Here is a 23,929-nt window from a genome sequence, read left to right as displayed (position 1 = left end):
ATGTACAATATACAATTTTACACATTTTTCTTTATCAGAATAAGTAATTTGCATTTTAATTTTATGCACTTTTTTTAGTTCCTCAAAATCCTGAAAATGACTTTAGGCACATACACCGTCCTTTTGTCCCATCAAGATGGAGCTCTTCTAGGAAAAAAAAATAGAGCAATATACTAAAAGAATTATACATCTTAATCTAGCAGGATTTATTCCAGGATTGTAAGGTCTCAGTAGACATCTAAGAAACATTTGGTAAGACATAACGCCCATTCCTGACAATAATTCTTAGTCAACCAAGAATATAAAGACACTTCCTTAACAAGATAAAGAATCTCTCTCATAAACCAACAGCCAACATCATGTTGAATGTTACCAAATAAACGAACAACAAAAGAGCTAGAAGCGTTTCTATTAAAGCAAGGAAGAAACAAAGAAGTCCTGATATCACCATTGTTGTTCATTGTTTCTCATTGTCCTTGAACATTGCCCTGTAGCTTCTAGCCACTATGATAAGACCTTAAACAGCAACAAGTTTGGAAGGAAAAACCTATCAACACTCCCAGATGATTTACTTGTTTGCCCTGAGAAACCAAAGAATCTAATGAAAAACCAATGGGCCAAATAATCAAATTCATTAACATGGGCCGTTTATAAAACATATACACAAAACTCATTTCTATCATCTTTTCTATAAATTAGCCATCTCCAGTTAGCAAATATATTGGGGAAAAGATCGCATTGTTGATAGTAACATATGTTTTTAAAAGTTAGTTTCAGGAACTTCCCTGGTGGCGCAGTGGTTAAGAATCCGCCTGCCAATGCAGGGGACACGGGTTCGAGCCCTGGTCCGGGAAGATCCCACATGCCGCAGAGCGACTAAGTCCGTGCGCTACAACTACTGAGCCTGCGCTCTAGAGCCCGCGAGCCACAACTACTGAGCCCACATGCCACAACTACTGAAGCCCGCACGCCAAGAGCCCGAGTTCCGCAACAAGAGAAGCCACCACAATGAGAAGCTCGCGCACCACAATGAAGAGTAGCCCCCGCTCGCCACAACTAGAGAAAGCCGCACGCAGCACCAAAGACCCAATGCAGCCAAAAAAAAAAAAAAAGTTAGTTTCAATGTGCACAGTGTGCTCCACTGCGCGTTCATCTGTGACTTCTAGCAACAGAGATGATCACTTATTGAGTATTTACTATGTTCCAAGTGCTGAACTGAGGCAGAGCTTCCCAAAGTATAAATTACAGAGAAAAAACCAGCACATTCAGTCTGTGGTTTCACAGATATCTCTGCTTAGGACAAACCACAAAAGTTGCCTTTTTTAAGTAACTATATTTCAGTTAATAAAAGGGGGTTTGTGTTAAAGGGGGAAATGGGAAAATGCTAATAGAGGCGGTGAGTGGCATTGGTTCCATTGGCCCCTCCCTATCCACCCACTCTCCTCGCTCCTCCTCCCTGGAGGCTGGTCATATCATGGGCTCCCTTGCTTCTGGCTGGGTTCAGCCAATGGGGAGCCCCAGCAGGAGATGGGGGAGCGGGAGGAGAGTTAGGCTGGTGTACTAGTTCAGTCCCCGGCTTCCTCCCCAGTGGGGGTCGCTGCAGTTTGCTTGGGCCCCGGTCTTGCAACCTTTTCTATATGCTCCCCAGTTCCGCCCATGCTTGCTTCTCTTGCCCCCTTCGGGCCTGGCATGATAACACCTCCCCACAACTGCTAGTCTTGGATCCTTGCACTATCCCTTAGCTGGTTTCCTTGAACCCTGCCCACACATTTGTAACAGATTCCTTTACTAAACTTTCGTCAAAGTTGCCCTGATTGATACAGAGATATTTGTGCATGACTCAAGTTTGGGAATCTGAACTGTGCTATTAAGTCATAATAACAACCTTTTAAGATGAGTATCGTTCTCCCTATTTGACACAGGAGGAAAGTGCAGCGTAGACAGTCTAGATAGCTTAGCTAATGTCACCGAACTGCTAAATGGCTGGATGGTCTGGGTTCGGTCTGCTGCTTTAGCACTTCACCACACAGCTTCTCAGGTAAACCCAAAGCTGTATCCCACCTGCCAACCCATCACCTTGTCAGTTTTCCAAGCAAAGTATAATAGTAACTCTAGCCAACTATGATGTAACTCTTCAGGTTTCTTTTTTTCAGGCCAAATGCTTCAGAAGGCCCCGTTCTGAGGAGTGGTTGGTTATAAATCTTGCACTTAAGATCTCTTCAACTAGCTAGCGATTTAGGGGTTTGGGGAGGAAAAGGAGCCCTATACTAATCTTTAGGCTCCCACAGAGCTGGCACTGCCGTAGTTGGCTATGTCCCACTTGAGGTATAAAAATAAAGCATAATAAGCCTACATCCACCCAAGAATGGCAGACTCCTGAGCTGATTCCTGCCCTTCTGAAGCCACAAGAGGTCTCACAAAATTTAAGCCAACTAATAATGACTCATGTTTTTCTCTATCCTTCCTTGGATTCTAAAGGTTTCATAAACAACACAACACTTCATAAAATCATTTGGGTGGCAGGGATGAGGACTTACACTTTGCTCTTTAGATAGAGGGAGGAGATTTTTAAAAATTTAAATAATTTGATGAAGCTCATTTAACATTTTACTGAGGAAAATCTGGGCAATCTTAACCTTTTATTTTGTGCTTCCTTTTTGCTTTCTTTCTGGCAGGACAACTATTCTTATAGATTTCAATATTGAATTGTTTTTTAAATAAAAATTATCTTTTCAGTATTTGATAACAGTGAAATAAATCCAAATCCTCAGATGGTCCTTAGAAGGAAGTGTAGCACTGTAGGTAAGAGCTTGAACTTCGGCATCAGCACCCCTGAGACTGACTCCCCGGCTGTGTTATCTCAGGCAAGTTTCTTAACCTCTCTGTGTTTCAGGGTCCTCATGTGTAAAATGAGACTAATGATGGTATTTGCTTCATAGGGTTACTGGGAGAAGTAAATGACCAATTCATGTGGTGCTTAACATATAGTAAACACTCAATAATTGCTACTGATTATTATTACTATGTTGAAGCTTCTGTGATAGGCACTGAGGAGGGTCAAAGATGAAAGAATGTCTGCATGCAAGTGGATTATAATTTTATAGAGAAAAATGAGCATAAACAACGATCATACAAGGCAGAACTAATGGATGGTCTGATTGGAATACAGAATGCCATAGAAATACAGAGGATGGAGAAATTCTTTCCAGCCTTGTATTCTAGGGAAGGATGCATGCCGAAGTGCCATTTGGATTGACCCAGAAGATGGCTGGGATTTTGAGAGTCAGATTAGGAGGGAAGGGAGGCAAAGGGAAACAAAGGGGACAAAGGCCCAGAGGAAACGGGGGCAAGGTTATGCCTGGGAAGAGCGGATGTAGAAGCTTAGCTGGAGCACAGTGGGCATTAGGGATGACAGGAGACCAAGGGACTGGAAAGATGGACGGGAGGAGACCAGGCAGATAGGCCGCAGGTGGGCCGGCAGGTGGGCCTGTACGAAACTGAAGCCAAGAATGGAAGGAGAGTTGGGACGGAGTCAGCACTCTGGGTGCTCTCCGCCTGATTTTCTGTTCATCGGCTCACAAGACCGCTGGATTCGGTTTCGTCTTTTACGAATGGAGAACGTTGGACACTGCTATCTCTTTGAGGCTCTGGTTTCGATTCTTTTGGAGACATATCCAGAAGTGCAATTTCTGGATCATATGGTGGTTCTGTTTTTAATTTTTGGAGGAACCTCCATTGTGTTTCCATAGCGGTTACGTTGTTTTACGTTCCCACTAACAGTGCACAAGGCTTCCAACTTTTCCACATCCCCACCAACACTTGTATTTTCTGGTGTTTAGATAGTAGTTGTCCTAACGGGTGTGAGGTGATACCTTGCTGTGGTTTAGATGTGCATTTCTCTGATGATTAGTGATGCTGAGCATCTTTTCATGTGCTTGTTGGCCATTTGTATGTCATCTTTGGAGAAATGTCTATTCAAGTCCTTTGCCCATTTTTTAATTGGGTTACTTGATTTTTTTGCTTGTTTTTGAGTTGTAGGAGTTCTTTGTATATTCTGGTTATTAACCCCTTATCAAATATATGATTTGCAATATTTTCTCTCATTCTGCAGGTTGCCTTTCCACTTTGTTGATTATGTCCTTTGATGAACAGAAGTTTTTAAGTTTTATGTTGTCCGGTTTATCTACTTTTGCTTTTCTTGCCTGTGCTTTTTGGTGTCATATCCAAGAAATCATTGCCAAATCCAATGTCATGAAGCCTTTTCTCTTCGTTTTCTTCCAGGAGTTTTATCGTTTTGTATGTCACCAGCCCAAAAACTTACCAGTTGCACAGGGCCTTGGCTTGCAGTGAGAAGCCCGAGGGCACCAGAGGTGGCTACAGCAGGAACACGTGGGGTCCAGACACCAGCAGCAAGAGCAGTGCGGCAAAGAAGATGGCAGATGACACCTCGGGACACAAGCACCAGCTCCAACACCCAGGCCCAGAGGCTACTGTGGCTGCCATCATTCTCATGCTCCTCCAAGATTCAGGTTTATGTGTAAAAGCGTGGTAGAATGAAACTCCAAGAGTCTTTCTAGCTCTAAGCATCCTCTCATGGGTTAATTCAATCTACACTTACCATGCATCATATATGATAGAAGACATGGTTCTAGGCACCTTGATGTGCTCTTTTCATCCTCAGGATGCACTAACTAAGCATCTACTATGTGCCCAGCAAAACTGCAGGCACTAGGGATTAAAGGTGATCGAGATACACCCCGCATGCTCAAGGAATTCACCATCTAGCCAAAGTCACCAGGCTTTGTTTTCACTTTCCTACTTCTCCTTCTCCCTCTCTTTCTTATACTCTGGCTCTTCTTTCTCTCTGACTAGTCTTCCATATAGCTCAACATATGTCAGGCTGTCAACATATGGCATATTTTGCAAACAGATAAACAGCGGCACATATGCAACCATATATTCCTGGCATGCAGATGCCCCAGCTTGGCTTCGTCAGCCTCAGCAGAAAGCACTTGGTAAGACTCTCTCAGAAATTCCCGAATGCATAAAGCCACGCATGTATGCTCTGACAAGTGGTTAAAAGAAGTTATTCCTCGTCTTAAGTGCGAAGGCCTGAACGCTGCTTCCCCGCCCTTTCCATTCAGAGGCATTTAATACCAAAGGCTCTGTCCTCACTCTCCACTGTCTGGGATGTTCTGACCAGAGGTCAAGTTGCCCATTAAGGATCCTTTTGTTTTTCCATTTGGCAGTGATTATCTCCTCTGTGCCAGTAGATCAGCCCTACAAGGACGTGGATGGGCTGGACACTAAGAGTCTTAGGTCTATTTTGTCCATTTAAAAATAAAGTCTGTGCAGCACACTCTGTAAATGCCCCACCCATATCCTTCCACGCTGGCATTTCCCTGCACGTCAGTCTGAGTGCCTGCATCTGTATTTCTTTGTCTGAGGGCGTTCTCGGCTCATGCATGCAGTAGGCCCTGTACTGCCTCTCCCCCAGCATCCCTCAACCAATGACTGATGAGAAATGATGGATAAATGCCCCAGCTTTCTCACCCTTCAGTGGGATAATTCTGAGGCAGTGGCTCCCAGAGCTCCCACTGGGAAACTTGCTTGACAGGATATCTTAATAGGCTTCCTTCTTTTTCCTTCCTCTTCCCCACCACGCACTACTGGTGTTTCCTGGAGTTACCCAATAAACAAAGTACTTGCACTTGAATCCTTGTGTCAGGGTCTTCTTCTGGGGGTACCCCGATTAAGATACTCTGGAACTCAACTTTGGAAGAAAAGGTGATCAAAGAAAACACAGGATCTCCTCAAACGTGGACTTTTGACTGGTGGCCCAGGAGGCGATCTGCACCTTAACAGTGCTCCTGGATAGCAACAAAAGCAGCAGCCAGTCCCATGCTGTTGGAAATACTGTGCCCAAATTGGACTGGGTCACTGGATCTCATAAGAATTTGTCCCAGCAGCTAAGCAGAACTGTCCTGCCCTGGCCGTGTGGAAATTGGAACAGAAGAGAGAGTGAGCAAGTTAGAGTCTACCACTTTTTCTACTCCTGTGTGGCTTCTTGCCTCCTGCCTCTTAAGATCATATTTTGTTCCTTTTCCTTGTAAAGATTAAAATGCACACAAACAATAAGGTCAGGGAAAGCAGCAATCGAAGAAGATGACTGTTGGGTTGTTGTAATAGCTCATTGGAAGCTCAGCGTACACTAAATCTGACTTAACATTTAACTGCTAAAAACTCAGGTTAGACCCAAGGAGGCAAAAGTCATTTAACAAAGGTAACTCCACACAGCAAGTTGAAAAATTATCTTTATATGATTGTCCTTTAACTAGCTACTCCAAATTTTTCAGGAAAGTCCCAGTGGCAAAATTTATAAGCTGAATATGGGAAGGAAGAAAATGAGAGTTTGAGATGAGAATGAGGTCCATTACATCTTGACCCTTGATCCATTCAGTAAGCTCTAGTAAGCACTGTCCAACAGAACTTTCTGTGATGATGGAATGTTCTAGAGCTACACTGTCTAATACAGTAGCTGCTAGCCCCATGTGGCTACTGAGTACTTGAAATGGGGATAGTGCATTCAATCTGTATTACAGTTATTTAAATAACTCATATATTGCATTATTATATACGCTGTTAAATATAGCTTTATAATCATATTATAATTAAAAGAATGGTTATTCCAGTGCCAGCATTTCCCCCGATCCCCTTTTCCTCCTTCTCCCCAGTGAAGCCCTGGCTTGAGCCCATTCTCCTGTCTTTGACCCAAGTATCCCCTTCAGGATTGACTTTTTGTCTGTTCTCCAGACCTGCTTGCTGTCCACCACCTCCCGGCCTTTGGGATCTATTGGTGGGGTTGCCCCATGAGGAGAGGACCACAGAGCTCTCTGTCTTCAAACCAAACTCCTCTTTAACCTCTTTCCTACTGACTCATCCAGGGGAGACACCGGAGAAAAGATGGTGACTTGCCGCAAACCTTACATCAGGGACATAGTACCCCTCCTTCCCTTCATCCCTGGGCCTGCTGTGAATTTGTGGAGAGACCTTGACAAACTATCCCTTGTTTAATAGTGAGGCAGATGCTGTCAGAGGTCTGCACATGTCCCCTTAGAGGCCTTCACCATCTTCATGCACATCTGTCACTCCCCACCCCCCTCCAGCTGGAGCCTGCATCTCTTTGTTGGAGGAAAGTCCTCAGGCTGCTAGAACCCACTTCGTCTATGCAGGGAGGCACCGAAGTGCCTGGGAATCTATGGCACAGTGAGTTCTCATCCACTGATTATCATGGCAGGGGATGGGGGCCTATAACTACTCCAGCCCCCTCATCCCCTGATGAGGAATTACACTATCCCCAGACCGGGACTGAGCGAGGTTACCCTCCCGGGGACTTTGCTTGATATATCACCCCTCCTTGGAGTTCTTCCCTTTCCAGTTCCATTTCCTTACTGGTTTTTATGAACCTTCATCTCAGAGTCTACTACTGGGGAATCCAACCTAAAACAAGTATTTCTTGAAGTAAAAAACCCAAACCCTAAAATCCTCTAAAGCTTCTTCTCCTTGTTTGCTTTTTGTTTGTAATCTCTCTCTTTTTTTAAAACTTTGTTTTTAAGGAGACGAGTGGGCAGCAATATCCAATTAAACATTTTAAAATATTTTGAGCATAGCAGAAGAGATCAGTGTTATCTTAAATTTATTTATTTATTTATTTTTGACTGCGTTGGGTCATCGTTACTGCGTGTGGGCTTTCTCTAGTTGTGGTGAGCGGGGGCTACTCTTCATTGCCGTGGGCGGGCTTCCCATTGCGGTGGCTTCTCTTGTTGTGGAGCACGGGCTCTAGGCATGTGGGCTCAGTAGCTGTGGCTCGCGGGCTCTAGAGCGCAGGCTCAGTAGTTGTGGCGCACGGGCTTAGTAGCTCCGCAGCATGTGGGATCTTCCCGGACCAGGGCTCGAACCCGTGTCCCCTGCATTGGCAGGCGGATTCTTAACCACTGAGCCACCAGGGAAGCCCCCAGTGTTATCTTAAACTCTTGAAAATGGTGTTCTCTGTCCAACAGATATGTTCGTCAAGGTCCTCAATCCAAACGTTTGAATCAGTAGCTCAGTGTCAGGCCCTCAAAATAAAAAGGAAAGAGAGGGATGCTTCTCGATTCAGCAAATATTTGTTGCAGGTGTACAGTGTTTGAGGCGTCTGTGCCAGATGGAGAGATGAAAGTAACAGGGTACCCCAAGTTGCTCTCAATTTCACACAGCTCTGGAGAAGGAGTCTGCTAATCCCATTGCTGCTGTGGCAAACATATTTGGCGACAAGGACTTATTAAAGATGGAATTGGGCTCTTCAAAATCTTTTTTAAAAAATGACCAAAGGGCTACTTCATGGCCTAGTTTCTTTATTAAGTAATAACGCATGGAACGTCTTGTTTTCAGTCCTCAGCGGCTGCCAAAATTTGAACATATCAAATCCAAGAGATCATACCATCCGGGAGATCTATTAATAGCAAGATAATTTTCAAGTCCACTGTAGCGAGCAGTGTTTTGTTTTTTGGTTAGGCATATAATACATTCCATATCACGTCGGCTGAGCTGTGTTTTGAGGTCGCATTTTAAAAAATAAATCAGGCTTGTTTTAAATTAGGGCCACAATAAATCCATCAGTGTTTGGCATTTTGGCTTGGGATATTGTGGTACCACAGATAATATCTAGGTTTATGGAACCTAAATTAAAACACACTTGTCTCTTTTATGTTATTGTACTGTCTCTCTTGGTGTTTACCTGGAATCACAGAAGTGAAAGAAAGAAAAGAGCTCTTTGGCAGGGAAGCAAGTTGTAATAATCCCACGAAGCGTATTATCTCATACAGATTCTGCTCTGCTTGGGGGCATCTCACATGAAGGGGAAGAAAGGCACAGGTAGGAAAACACAACATTTTCCCCCTGTTCAAACCATTTACCAAGGCCTGTGTGTATGTGTGTGTCTTGTTTAAAAATCCTTCCCTACCACAGGGTCATAAAGCTATTGTGATGGTTAATTTTTCAACTTGGCTAGGCTATGGTGCCCGGTTATTTGGTCAAACGCCAGTCTAGATATTGCTGTGAAGGTATTTTACAAATGTGATTTGACATCTACATCAGTAGACTTTGATTAAGGAGATTACCATACATAGCGTGCATGGGCCTTATCGAATCAGCTGAAAGCCTTAAAAGACTAAGCTTCCTCGAGGAAGAAGGAATTTGGTCTCCAAACCATCTTCAGATTCAAGACTGTAACACAAATTCTTGCCAGAATTTCCAGCCTGCTGGCCTGCCCTGGGGATTTTAGTCTTTCCAGTCCCATCCCTAGAATTGTGTCAGTCAATTCCTTAAAATAACTAAATTAATCACTCTCTCTCTCTTATACATACACATATACACACGCACACACACGTATATATATCACACACATACACCAATAGAGTATTTACATATACACACACACACACACACACACACACACACATCCTACTGGTTCCATTTCTCTAGAGAACCCTGACTAATACAGATATTCTCCTATGTGTTGTTCTAAAAGTTAAGCTTGGGATTTCACAACTAACTTTTTAACCCATCTGGAATTGATTTTGTGGATATATTCTTAATTTATTATTTTTTCAATGTCATGTGTTTAGGGAAATAAAAAGAGATAAATGTGTGTATTTGCAGTCCTCTGGACTGTAATTTTGTGTATCTTTTTAAAAGCATAAACATCTAGTTCTCATTGTACAAATTCTGATTCAACAGGTCTGAGTTGGGGCTTAAGCATGTATATTTTGTTAATACAGGCAATTTTGAACCTCTATATAGAAGAAAATATACGTGAATATTTTTATATCCTTTAGATAGGAAACATCTGAGAATGATATTACAGACAAAATCCACTAAGAAAAAAGCATGAGATATTTGACCATATTAAATATTCCTAAACTGTATACAACTATCAGTTATAAGATGAATAAGCTCTAAGGATCTAATGTATAACATGGTAACTAGTTGATAATACTGTATGGTATAACTGAAATTTGCTGAGAGTAGAACTTAAGTGTTCTCACCAAAGAAAAGGTAAATATGTGAGGTGATGAACGTGTTAATTAACTCAATAGTCAGAATCCTTTCACAATGTATACATATATCAAATCATCACTTTGTACACTTTAAATATATTACAATTTTATTTCTCAATTAAACCTCTATCAAGCTGAAAAATTCATATAGAAAAGCGTATCCATAAGATTTTTAAATTTCTGTATAGCAAACACCACCATAAGGAAAGTAAAAAGTAGGACAAACTAGGAAAAATGTACAATACGTATTAAAAAATTAATATCCCTATGTAAAAAGCTCTTATAAGTAAATACTGCAGGAGCAATAGAATAGATAAGAAAGATTAAGAACCTGAGTTATGGGATCTGCCTGCTTGGTTTTGAGTCCTGGCTTCAGCACTTAAAAACAAGATCCTCGTGGACACCTTACTGCACCTCTGCCTCTATTTTTACATCTCTAAAATGGGAATAATAATAACTTCATAGGGTCATGATGAATATTAAAATAGGTAATGCCTATTAAGGGCTTAGAATAGTGACACATTGTAAGGCATCAATAAATATTAGCTTTCTAATTAAAAGAGTACCATTTCAAAGAGAAATGGACCGATGACGTAAACAGGTGATTCATTAAAAGCAACGATAACAACCCGATACAAATGGTGATGAGACATAAAAAAGTGCCCTCACTTGTGATTAGAAAAATTCAATATAAAAGATGGTATTATTTTTGTTGTTATCATGGGTCAGATTGGCAAAGATTAAAAAGACGGACGACATCGATAGCTGGAGTGGTGATGGGAAACAGACATTCCCACACACTTCTCTGTGGCTGATATTTAGTATGGTTGTAAAGGTAAATAACAGTTATCCCACCACTAACCACCATGAGTTGCACCCGCTACCCCAGCTGCATGGCCCTCTCCCTTGGGACCTGGACCTCCGAATCCAGCAATTAAAGGGTTACCTTCAGGACCCTGCTCCATGCTAAGGTCAGGATCTACTCTGTTGTTGAGTATTTTGAATATTATCTCTGGATGCAATCTTTCAGTAGAGTATTCTTACAATGTGTCAGAGGTCAAAATATGTACACCAAGGAACTAATGAGAAAAATGTAGAAAACTCTACATATTCAGTTTATTGCAAAATTGGAAACAACCTAAAAGTCGTACAAGAGACTTCGGTTAAATATTTCATGGTAAGTCTATACAATGTAATATTATGCACATCTTAAAATGAGGACATTAAAATGACCTTAGGAAGTAATCAATGAGGGAAAAAAAGTTACAAAACATTTAATAAGATCACTTTTGTTTGGGCATATATTTTTCCATGTATTTGTGTGAAACACATGTAAATGTATAATACACACATACACATACATGTACTTTATATATATGTAATTTTAACAGTATTTATCTGTGGTGAATTGCTTAAAATAGCCATAAATTTCTCCTATCTCTGCATGCCTGTACCTTTGGAATGTGACTTTGGCTCTCCTCAGATCAAAAGGTGAAATCTCTGTCCTGACCCCTTGAATTTGTGCTTACTTAGCCATGTAGCTTGTTTGGCCAATGGGACATCAGCAGATATGGTACTAGCAGAGGCCTGAAAAATGCTTGGGCTCTTGTGCTTAGACTCTTGTTGCTGCACTTGGAACACTGAAACCACCATGTGAATAGGAGAACAGTCTGTTTATTCTCCAGCAGGTGAACATCACGTGAATAGGTCATGTGGAGGAAATCTGAGGTGCCGTGGCCAACAGCCTGCCAACTGCAGGCTGTGAGTGAGGTCATGCTCCACCATCCAGCCGCAACCAAGCCTCCAAAAGACTACATAGATACGCTAAGCCCAACCTGCCAACCCACAGAATTATGAAGTAAAAATTGATTATTGTTTCAAGCCACTAAGTTCTGGTTTGCTATATTTAAATACTGAACACTGAAAATTTTAAGGCAATTTTTTATGACTGTATTTTCTATACTTTTACAAGGAACATGCATTACTCTTAAAATCAGAAAAAAACCGCCTTTTCTATTTAAAAGTTTTAAATTTCTTATTCTTGTCTAATTGTTATGGCTAGAACTTCCAATACTACTATGTTGAATAAAAGTGTCGAGGGGCTTCCCTGGTGGCTCAGTGGTTAAGAATCTGCCTGCCAATGCAGGGGACATGGGTTAGAGCCCTGGTCTGGGAAGATCCCACATGCCGCAGAGCAACTAAGCCCTTGCGCCACAACTACTGAGCCCGCACTCAAGAGCCCGCAAGCCACAACTACCGAAGCCCACGCGCCTAGAGCCCATGCTCCGCAACAAGAGAAGCCACCGCAATGAGAAGCCCATGCACCACAACAAAGAGTAGCCCCCACTCGCCACGACTAGAGAAAGGTCGCATGCAGCAATGAAGACCCAATGCAGCCAAAAATAAAATAAATAAATAAATAAATTTATATTTAAAAAAAAGTGTCGCGAGTGGGCATCCTTTTCTTATTCCTGATATTAGAGGAAATGCTTTCAGCTTTTCACCATTGAGTATGATGTTAGCTGTGGGTTTGTCATATTTGGTCTTTATTATGTTGAGGTATGTTCCCTCTATGCCCACTTTCTGGAGAGTTTTTTTTTTATCATAAATGGATGTTGAATTTTGTTAAAAGCTTGTTCTGCATCTATGGAGATGACCATACGGTTTTTGTGCTTCAACTTGTTAATGTGGTGTACCACACTGACTGATTTGTAGATATTGAAAACTCCTTGCATCCCTGGGATAAATCCCACTTGATCATGGTGTATGATCCTTTTAGGGTATTGTTGGATTCAGGTTGCTAATATTTTGCTGAGGATTTTTGCATCAAAGTTCATCAGTGATACTGGCCTCTAATTTTCATTTTTTTGTGATATCTTTGTCTGGTTTGGGTATCAGGGTGATGTTGGCCTCAGATAATTAATTTGGAAGCATTTCTTCCTCTGCAATTTTTTGGAATAGTTTCAGAAGGATAGGTGTTAACTTCTCTGAATGTTTGGTAGATTTCACCTGTGAAGCCATCTGGACCTGGACTTTTGTTTGTTGGGAGTTTTTAAATTACTAATTTAATTTCATTACTGGTAATTGGTCTGTTCATATTTTCTATATCTTCCTGGTTCAGTCTTGGGGGATTGTACATTTCTAAGAATTTGTCCATTTCTTCTTCATTGTCTATTTTACTGGCATATACTTGTTCATAGTAGTCTCGTAGAATCCTTTGTATTTCTGTGGTGTTGGTTTTAAATTCTCCTTTTTCATTTCTGATTTTATTGATTTGGGCCCTCTCCCTTTTTTTCTTGAGGAGTCTGCGTAAAGGTTTATCAATTTTGTTTACCTTTTCAAAGAACCAGCTTGTAGTTTCATTGATCTTTACTTTTGTTTTTTTAGACTCTATTTCATTTATTTCTGCTCTGATCTTTATGATTTCTTTCATTCTACTAACTTTAGGCTTTGTTTGTTCTTCTTTTTTTTAAATTCCTTTAGGTGTAAGGTTAGGTTGTTTATTTGAGATTTTTCTTGTTTCCTGAGGTAAACTTGTATCACTATAAACTTCCCTCTTAGAACTGTTTTTGCTGCGTCCCACAGATTTTGGATCTTTGTGTTTTTGTTTTCATTTGTCTCCAGATATTTTCTGATTTCCTCTTTGATTTCTTTAGCGACACATTGGTTGTTTAATAGCATATTGCTGATAAAAGCAATCCAAATTGGAAAGGAAGAAGTAAAACTGTCACTGTTTGCAGATGACAGGATACTATACATAGAAAATCCTAAAGACGCCACCAGAAAAGTACTAGAGCATATCAATGAATTTGATTAAGTCGCAGGATACAAAATTAATACCCAGACGTCTGTTGCATTTCTATACACCAACAATGAACTACCAGAAAGAGAAATTAAAGAAACAATCCCATATACCATCACATCAAAAAGAATAAAATACATAGGAATATATCTAAGGAGGTAAAAGACCTGTACTCAGAAAAATATAAGACGGTGATGAAAGAAATCGAAGATGACACAAACTGTTGGAAGATATACCATGTTCATGGACTGGAAGAATTAATATTATTAAGATGACCACACTACCCAAGGCAATCTACAGATTCAATGCAATCCCTATCAAAATACCACTGGCGTTTTTCAAAAAACTAGAACAAATAATTTTTAAAGTTGTATGGAAATACAAAAGACCCTGAATAGCCTAAACAATCTTGAGAACGAAGAACAGAGCTGGAGGAATCATGCGCCCTGACTTCAGACTATACTACAAAGCTACAGTCATCAAAACAGTATGGCACTGCCACAAAAACAGACACATAGATCAATGGAAGACGATATAAAGCCCAGAAATAAACCCAGGCTCCTATGGTCCATTAATCTACAACAAAGGAGGCAAGAATCTACCAATACAATGGAGAAAAGACAGTCTCTTCAATAAGTGGTGCTGGGAAAACTGGACAGCTACATGTAAAAGAATGCAATTAGAACATTCTCTAACACCATATACAAAGATAAATTCAAAATGGATCCAAGATCTAAATGTAAGACCAGATACTATAAAACTCCTAGAGGAAAACACAGGCAGAATACTGTTTGACATAAATTATAGCAATATTTTTTTGGATATGTTTCCCAAAGCAAAGTAAATAAAAGCAAAAATAAACAAATGGAACTGAATTAAACTTAAAAGCTTTTGCACAGCAAAGGAAACCATCGGCAAAACAAAAAGACAACCTACTGAATGAGAGAAAATATTTTCTGATGATATGACTGATAAAGGGTTAATATCCAAAATATATAAGCAGCTCATACAACTCAACATCAAAAAAACAAACAACCCTAGTTTTAAAATGGGCAGAAGACCTGAATAGACATTTTTCCAAAGAGGAAATGCAGATGGCCAAGAGTCATATGAAAAGATGCTCGACACAGTTAATCATCAGGGAAATGAAAATCAAAACCACAATGAGGTATCACCTCACATCTGTCAGAATGGCTACCATCAAAAAGAACACAAGTAACAAATGTTGGCGAGGATGTGGAGAAAAGGGAAGCCTCTGTTGGTAGGTGTGCACTGTTGGTAGGAATGTAAATTGGTGCAACTACTGTGGAAAACAGTATGGAGGTTTCTCAAGAAACTAAAAATAGAACTACCATATGACCCAGCAATTCCACTCCTGAGTATATATCCGAAAAAAATGAAAACACTGATTCGAAAAGATACATGCACCCCAATGTTCATAGCAGTGTTACATACAATTGCCAAGATATGGAAGCAACCTAAATGTCCATCAACAGGAGAATGGATAAAGAAGATGTGGCATATATACAATGGAATGTTACTCAGCCATAAAAAAGAATGAAATTTTGCCATGTGCAACAACATGAATGTACATGGAGGGCATTATGCTAAGTGACATAAGTCAGAGAAAGATAAATACTGTATGATATCACTTATATGTGGAATCTAAGAAATAAAAGAAACTAGTGAATATAACAAAAAAGAAACAGACTCACAGAAATAGAGAACAAACTAGTGGTTACCAGTGGGGAGAGGGAAGGGGGAAGGGGCCATATGGGGGTGGGGGATTGGGAGGTACAAGCTATTATGTATGAAATAAATAAGCTACAAGGATGTACTGTACAGCAGAGAATATAATCAGTATTTTGTAGTAACTATAAATGGAATATAATCTTTAAATTTGTGATCACTATGTTGTATACCTGTAACTTACATAATATTGTACATCAACTATACTTCAATTAAAAAATTGAAGGAAAAAATAGAAAAAAATAAAAGAAAATCATTAGCCGTTTGAATGATCTTAATGTACGTAAATCAATATCTAAGTGACAAACTTATTCCAAAATATACCTAGCATACAACCGCTGGATGCTAAATGAATCTTTCTAAATAAAATAATAAATTGGCTGCCACCAAGAACATAAAAATTTTTTAAATTACTTTTTAAATTTTTTAAATAAAAAAATGAAACCCTATACCTGATTTAAGCTGTTTAACAGAGTAATAGTATTAATAGCTAACATTTAAATAGCACTTGCTATGTGCCAAGGCACTACATGTTTTGCATTCTTTTGCAAAATAGTATTCTTTTGCAAAGAACACTATTATCATTTCCTTTTTCCAGCTGAGGAAAGTGAGGCTCAGAGAGGTTTAATAACTTGTGCAAGGTCACACAGCTAGTAAAATGGCAGATCTGTGGTTGATCCCAAGCAGTCTGTTTCCTGAGTCTGTGCCTTTAACTGGCATAAGACAGAGACAAAACCATATATAAATATGCAAGGTCATTTCTTAATGATTTGGTATCTGAAAGTTACAGCTATGAGACATCCAGCATGCTCCCTGGTTTCTCTTGGGTTTCCTAACTTCATACAATCTCATCAAGCAATAAAGTGCGAGGGTGGATGTGGTGGTGAAGATGTGCTAGTTGTCAAGTGGTTCCATCGTGTTGCTTGCTATCAACTCTCTGAGAGGGATTTGTTGAGGGAGATGGATGGTGTGAAACCTCTACCTAAAAACAGGTTTGTCAGTTGACAAGGTTCTTATAATTTCTGCTTTCCCTCTCCACCAAGACCACCATCAAGAGAAAGCTATTTATAAGGTTGTTTATCCCATATTGTATTGTACAAGACGCATTTTTTTATACCGCATTTCTAGCACAGTTCTGTGCACTCTACAAACAGCGAATGCTCAACAGAAGTATAGGTGAGGAGGAGGAGGAGGCTCAGACATACCTAGCAAGCTCTCAGAAGGGGGGTGGTGTGGCTGACTCGTTAAAAGCAGAACTTCAGAGTCAGATTAGACCTGGGTTCAAATTCTGTTGCCACCATTTACAAGTCGTGGGTCTTTGGGCAAGTTAGTTAATCTCCTGGTGTCAAATAGAGATAAGAGGGCATTGTGAAGATTAAATGATACGATTCTTGTCAAGAACTTGGCAAGAGCTGCTACTCTCTATCACCATCATCATCTCAACTTATCAATAAAAAGTTTAGAAACTATGACTTCATCACATTCTAAATTATCCGTAGACTTCAATGTCATCCAAAGCAAAGAAATAGGAGATCTCTGCCATGGAAGACAGAACTAAGAGTCCAAAATTCTTGGTGACAAACCTTTCTTGTGGTCTTGATAGTGTAAAATCAGTACAAGATGGTGGCCTCAGGTGGTCAAATGGAATCAAGATTGGTAATACCATCTGGAGTTACCTAATGATCCTTGTCATTTCCTGAGAAATTACCCCCAAATACTGTTGTGACTTAGAGACGTGATCCTTTCCCAACTCAGCATGGCCACAGCCATCGACTGTCAATGCTTGAGGACAACAGAAAGCAGGCCTGGGTCTATTCTGACTATTCATTATTGCGCCCCGCAGCCGTAATTACCCCACATGACAGGCTTCTCTTCTTCCAACAGACAGGATTAATATGTGCAGCCTTAGATAATAATTTGAAGTCTGCAACAATTAAACAGAGTCATGTTGAAAAAAGCCAAGGAACAGAGTTTGTTAAATAAAAACAAGTGAAACTAAAGGAAAGGTCATCGTTTTTGTATTCCTGTAACAAATACGATCTAACGATAATCTGTATCTGCGAGATTCCCTGTGTTTTTTAGGTTGTAATTAAATTTCTCCTTGAACAATCATCTTGCATACTTTCCTTAGGGGAAACTGTTTACATTTCATCATATCTTTGAAAGTGTAATCGATCTCTATTTTAATCAAGCTTTCCTATTTGGATCATTCCTTTAAAAGGCTGATGAACACGTCTGTTTTAAAAATACAACTCAGTAGTGAATTCGACTGGTATCAGAGGTACCGTAAGTCAGTGCACTTTTAGAGATAGTTTTGTTAATGAATGGCTATGATGCCCAAAGTACCTGTGGCAGATTGATGTAGCAATGGCTGCCAATTTGTTCAAGTCTCTCTGTATCCATACCCTTGGGTAGTCTCCTTCTACTCTGACTCTAGACTTGGCCATGTGATTGTCTGATCGACAGCACAATAACAAATGTGATGCTAGCAAAGATTTGAAAAGCACGTGCACATTGGGGCTATCCCTCTCTTGCTATTCTTAGGACTCTTGTTATAGCTGCCACGTGAACAAGCCCATCTAGGGCTGCCTGATGAATAAGAGAAAACCATGGCTGGAACTCAAATGGCTGACTCAGCTAACAGCCAGCCAATATCCTAGCTGACCCAGCAGCTGCCTGCAGACACATGTGAGTGACACCTAGTTGAGACCAGCAGAAGGCTCATCCATCTGAGCCCAGTCCAAATTTCCAGAGCACAAAACTGTGGTTGTTGTTTTAAGCCACTAGGTGTCTGTGGGGTGGTTTGTTACACAGTGAAAGCTAACTGACCCAGTGTCCCAGTGAGAGCAGGGATGTAGCACCAGCATTGGGGCAGAAGTTGGATTCCATCAGAATGATTTTGTTTATAAACAGCTGTGATGGACATCAACATAAAAACAACAAGTGAGCAAACACCAGTTGGTCCATCCATCCACAGACACACAGTTACATCATGGTGACTATGAAAACTGGAACAAACATAACTACAGAGGAGGGGGATGGGGATGGGCTAACCCTTTCAGCGTTTGGTATCTGACACTTGAAATTATGAGGATTTTAGCAATAGTGAGAGCCTCCAGTTCAGCGTCACCTAAAACTTCATTTGTTTGCTATTTTGCATTTCACGCTTTGCATAAAGCTCCTGCTCCTGAAGCCTTTGGTTGGATCAGGTCAACTGGCTCATGAAACTGAAACCTGCCCTATGATTTTTTTCCATCTACTTTTCCTAAGTATATGCTCTGTAAAATCTCCCTTAGGAAAAGGGTTCCATGGTCATATAAATTATTGTATACTCTTGATCCTTCTTGGAATTTCACAATGTACCTTGGCATATTAAAGACCTGTTTGTCTTCATTTATTCCAGTGCTGAGATGTATTTGACCATAGAATCCTTTCTGTGAGTAACATATATTAAGACCTCATTACGCAATGTTTCTCAGAAAACACTTTGAGAAAGTTTTTTTTTAAACTTTCTTACAGTGAAATACAGCACACATATGGAGAAGTACATGAAACACAAACATGCAGCATAATGAATTACTGTAGACCAAATACTCTTTTAACTACCATCCTGCTCAAGAAGTAGATCATTGTCAACACCTCCACTAGACCTCTGTGCATTCCTGGGCCATTACAATTTCCTCCTTCCTCTCTAGAGGGAACGATTTCCTGGACTTTATGGTAATAACTTCCTTGCAGTGTTTTATTCTTTTGCCACCTAATATATATACCTAAATGATAGACTTGTTTTGTCTATTTTTGAAAGCTATAAGAATGGAATTACACAGTATGCATTGGAGGGGCAGAGGGTGTAAGTATCTTCAACTTCAACAGATGTCAAACTCTTTCCCAAATTGAGGGAAAGGGTACCAACTGACACTCCTATCATCAGTGTATGAGAGTTCCAGTTGCTCCACATCTTAGCTTATAGTTGGTAATGTCAGATGTTTTCATTTTTGCCAATCTACTCAATGGGCAGTGGCGTTGTGAATTTGCGTTTCCCTGTTCAGTAAGGAGGTTGAGCACATTTCATTGTGTTTACTGGTCATTGTATAGCCTCTTTTGTGCAGCTCATGTTCAAGCCTTTTGCTCATTTCTTTACAGAGTTTCTATGTCTTTCTTAATGCATAGGAGTTCTTTATCTATCCTAGACAGAAGTCCTTTGTTGGGTACAGGAGTTGCAAATGTATTCTCTTGCTCTTCAGCTTGTTTTTTCTCTTTCCTAATGGGGTCTTTTGTTGAACAAAAGTTCTTCATTTAAACGTAATCAAATGTATCAGTTGTTTTCCTTTTATGCTTAGTGCTTTGTGTGACACCTGTAATAATATCTGTCTCTATGTCCAGCGGTATTCCAAGGAGCTAGACTTGAAATGGTCAAGTCATTGGTCACTGGTAGTGGTCAAAGCCAAAAACTGTAGGTTGGAGAAGAAAAGGGGAGTGGGTGGGAAGGGTAAGGGTAGAAGGCCAGAGGAGGAACAAGAGGGGTTGTCAAGAAGGCAACAGGGGCCCTTCTGGTGGATGGAGGGTATGATTGCAAGTGGACTGAATGTCACTTTCACCATACAGCTCTTTATGCATGGAAAGGAAGTTGGTAGCATCATCAGAAAGAACAGAGAATCAGTTAAGAAGATGTGTGGGGAGAGTGGTGTACATATCAACATCTCCAAAGGGAACTGTGCTGAGAGAATTGTCACTTTGGCTGGACCCATCAATGCCATCTTTAAAGCCTTTGCTATGATCATGGATGCACTGGAAGAGGACGTCAGCACAATAGCACAGCTGCCAGCAGACCCTGGTCACCCTGAGCATGGTGGTCCTTGCTAGCAGTGTGGCTCTCTCATTGGGAAAGGAGGTTTCGAGATCAAGGAAATATGACAAGAGAGTACAGGGGCTCAGGGCCAGGTGGCAGAGAATAAGCCTCCCGACTCAACTGAGCAGGTCATTATAACTGCTGGCATTGGGCAAGCCATCATTGAGTGTGTGCAACAAGCCTGTCCAGTCATGTTGGAGTCACCCTGACCCCATAAGCCATCCAGCTCTCTGGTCATCTTTGCAGGTGGTCAGGACACGTACCACACAGGCAGCAACGGTGTGGGCTTTCCTCACCCCCACTCCCCACCCATCCACGTGCCTCAACCATGACCTAGAGGAACTCTCTCTGGAGGCCGGCAACGCAACAGTCTTGTTTTCCTATGATGCATGGCAACCCTGGATTCAGTGACATTGAATCCACTCTCCAGAGATGAAAGGCTATTGGGCAGGTTTGGATGTATCTACTGAGACTACTCATGAACTCACCATTTCAAGAATTTTAATTGGCTGCACAATGGGGCATTAGGGTGCCCAAATCATTAAGAGCCACCAGACGTCTGGGGCATAGTTCTTCGTTGCAAACCCAGTGGAGGGATCTACTGTTAGGCCGGTTACCATCATTGGATCTGCTGCCAGCGTTAGCCTGGTTCCATATCAAATTGTCTGGCTGTCCTCAGAGACAGGTGGCACGGGGAGCCGCTAAAACAATGCAGCTCCATCTACAATCCTTTCTGGCTGTTCACCACTCTTGATCCATCTGTGTCGTTTCTGAACAGTCAGCAATTCCAGGTTTTAAATAGTCTGTAAGTTTCCATTTCTTTACACTTTACATCCACTTGTGATTTTTAAATTATTCGAATTCCTTTCTCCATTCAGCTGTTAGAGCTGAGTTCCATATTTAGTTTTATAAGCTTCTCCCTGTTTTGTTTTACTTTGGGGTTTTGTGCTCATGCATTTTTTTGTTTGTCACAGAACTAGAAGACTAGAATATTAATTAATACAATGCAGTTTAGTCCATGATGTCAGAAAGTTCTCAAAAACTAATTAAAAGATGGACTGGGTATCTGTTTGCTCTATTCTCCCATGACAAAAGCTTCAAGGACAAGAACAGTACGTTCTCTTGGTAATGACTGTGGAGCAGCCTTTTGGAGGTCAAAGAACGCCCATCAATTGGTTTACTCCTATACGCTAAGCATTGTACTGAGCCGTGGACCTACATTACGTCCTTAATTCTCTCAGCAATTCTGGAGGGAGGTATTTTTTGCCCTCAAAATAAGTGGGCAAATGAAGATTCACTGAGGCAAAATCACTTCAGCAAGGTCACGCAGGTCAAACAGCCAGTCAATGGCAAAGGCGGGATTTGAACTCCAGATTGAATCTCACCCCAAAGTTCACGGCTTTCCCACTGCAACATGCCACCCTCCAGTCAGAGCAGGGGACATGGCGAAGTGCTTCTGTGAAAAGGAATTATAAAGTGTCGCCTTTGCTGCAGGATAATTGGTGAGGAAAAATCTTTCTACTGGCTCTCTGTCTTGGTGTGGGTTACCCTAGAAGCAGGACCTAAGACAAGGATTTGAGTGCAAATCGTTTCTTTGTGTGGTGATTCCAGGAAACAGCCGTAGAGGAAGTGAGACAGGAAGACGAGGCAGCCAATAAAGGGAACGTTATCAAACACTGGGGTCGCTGGAGCGCAGCCCTGCTGGGGAACTCCCAGAGCCCCCGGTTGCCCCCTACCTTAGAGTTACCCATCGTTGCTCCAATGGAGGGGTTAGGCGGCTGGGTTTTTATCCACCAATTCACACCCATCATTACACGAGGGCGGCCATGGAGGGATTAGTTCTCAGGAACTCTGCTCCCACACGCTCCCAGGGCTCAAAAAGGTCCTGCTGGCCGAGGCTTGCAGGTGTTCGTAGTAAAGAGCCTTTGGCGTAGAGGTGGGTACCGAGGGGGTGTGGCAGAAAACCAACACCGTCTGCTCCACCCTCTACTAATAAAAGCTAAAGAAAAAGAGAAATAGACACGAACTCTGGTAAAGGAGAGAAGGCTATAGAAAAGGTTTAAATCCCTCCAAAGAGCTGTGCAATGTAATATTCCTGAGACGGTCACAGTGGCACCTTCCAATCTAATCTGCCACACAGAGGAAGGGACACCCACCACACTACAGTTTAATAATTTAGCTCTTATTCCAGAGCGATCCTATTAACAGTCCATTCATTTTCTCCCCAGCGGTTCAGCCATTGAAATTCACCCACTGCGTCTTTTGACTGTTAGTCATACTCTGGGAAGTATTATTTAGGAGCGCGTACCGAAAAAGATTTGACAAAGATTTCACGTGCAACCTGATACGAAAGAGATGATTTCCGAATTGGACTGGGGAACGGGCTGGGCTGGGTTGAGGCTCAGACATTCTCCTTATAGCTGGAGTTTTTCCAGCCCACTTTCCCATTCACAAAATGGGGGGAGGGGAGGCCAGCAGAGGCAGTGTTTCGAGATTTTAAATACCGACTAAATCAAGGGCCTTTTTAATGCTAATTAACCCACTTAATCCCTTTCAGAGACTAGCACTTTCAAGAGCTTTAAACTAGAAGAAAAATGTAATAAACGGGGAGGGAGGGAGGAGCTGACTATTGAAGAAGGCGACCACAGATGCTAACTCGCGCTGACTATGGAGGACTCTGACGCCGGCTAGGTTCAGAAAGAGCAAACATCCCAAAGAAAAGCAGTACAAAACTGTTCCAGAATTTTCAGTTTCGGGGGCTTCCCTGGTGGCGCAGTGGTTGAGAATCTGCCTGCCAATGCAGGGGACGCGGGTTCGAGCCCTGGTCTGGGAAGATCCCACATGCCGCGGAGCAACTAGGCCCGTGAGCCACAACTACTGAGCCTGCGTGTCTGGAGCCTGTGCTCCGCAACGAGAGGCCGCGACAGTGAGAGGCCCGCGCACCGCGATGAAGAGTGGCCCCCACTTGCCGCAACTGGAGAAAGCCCTCGCACAGAAACGAAGACCCAACACAGCCAAAAATAAATAAATAAATAAACCCAAAGTTAAAAAAAAATTATAAAAAAAAAATTCATGAACATGAATTTGAAAAAAAAAAAAAAGAATTTTCAGTTTCTGGTTCAGATCCTCGTTCAGTGATGTACAACCCGTGTCCTGCCTTGTACGAGGCTGCTGCAATTTAATTCATGTGCTCTTGTGAAAGTAGTTTTACACCAAGGAATAAAAGTAAAATTAGGCTAAGCAGTTATCAAAGCAGTCACTCTTTTCTTAACTGTGTCCCCCACTACACACACACACACACACACACACACACATGCCTCCACACACACACCTTTCTTAAAGATGAAATAATTTCTAAGGTGTTTTTCGTTATCAGGGTCAGCTAAATTGCTTGCTGAGCCTAGCACTAAGGATGGAATCAGGCTGACCTAG

At 41.3% G+C, this 23,929-nt stretch overlaps 1 pseudogene across 1 annotated transcript; it reads left to right on the top strand.

The window, feature by feature from the left end:
• The first annotated feature begins 1,105 nt into the window (after nt 1-1,105).
• Nucleotides 1,106-23,254, top strand: LOC309652913 (poly(rC)-binding protein 2 pseudogene; annotated as a pseudogene). Its single transcript has one exon. The product of its transcript is annotated as a poly(rC)-binding protein 2 pseudogene (transcript).
• The last annotated feature ends 675 nt before the right edge of the window (nt 23,255-23,929 follow it).

The sequence above is a fragment of the Balaenoptera physalus genome (assembly GCF_965194825.1).
Source record: "Balaenoptera physalus genome assembly, chromosome: X".
NCBI lineage: Eukaryota > Metazoa > Chordata > Mammalia > Artiodactyla > Balaenopteridae > Balaenoptera > Balaenoptera physalus.
Note: the sequence above shows the minus strand (reverse complement) of the source record. Positions and strands in the feature narration are given on the sequence as shown.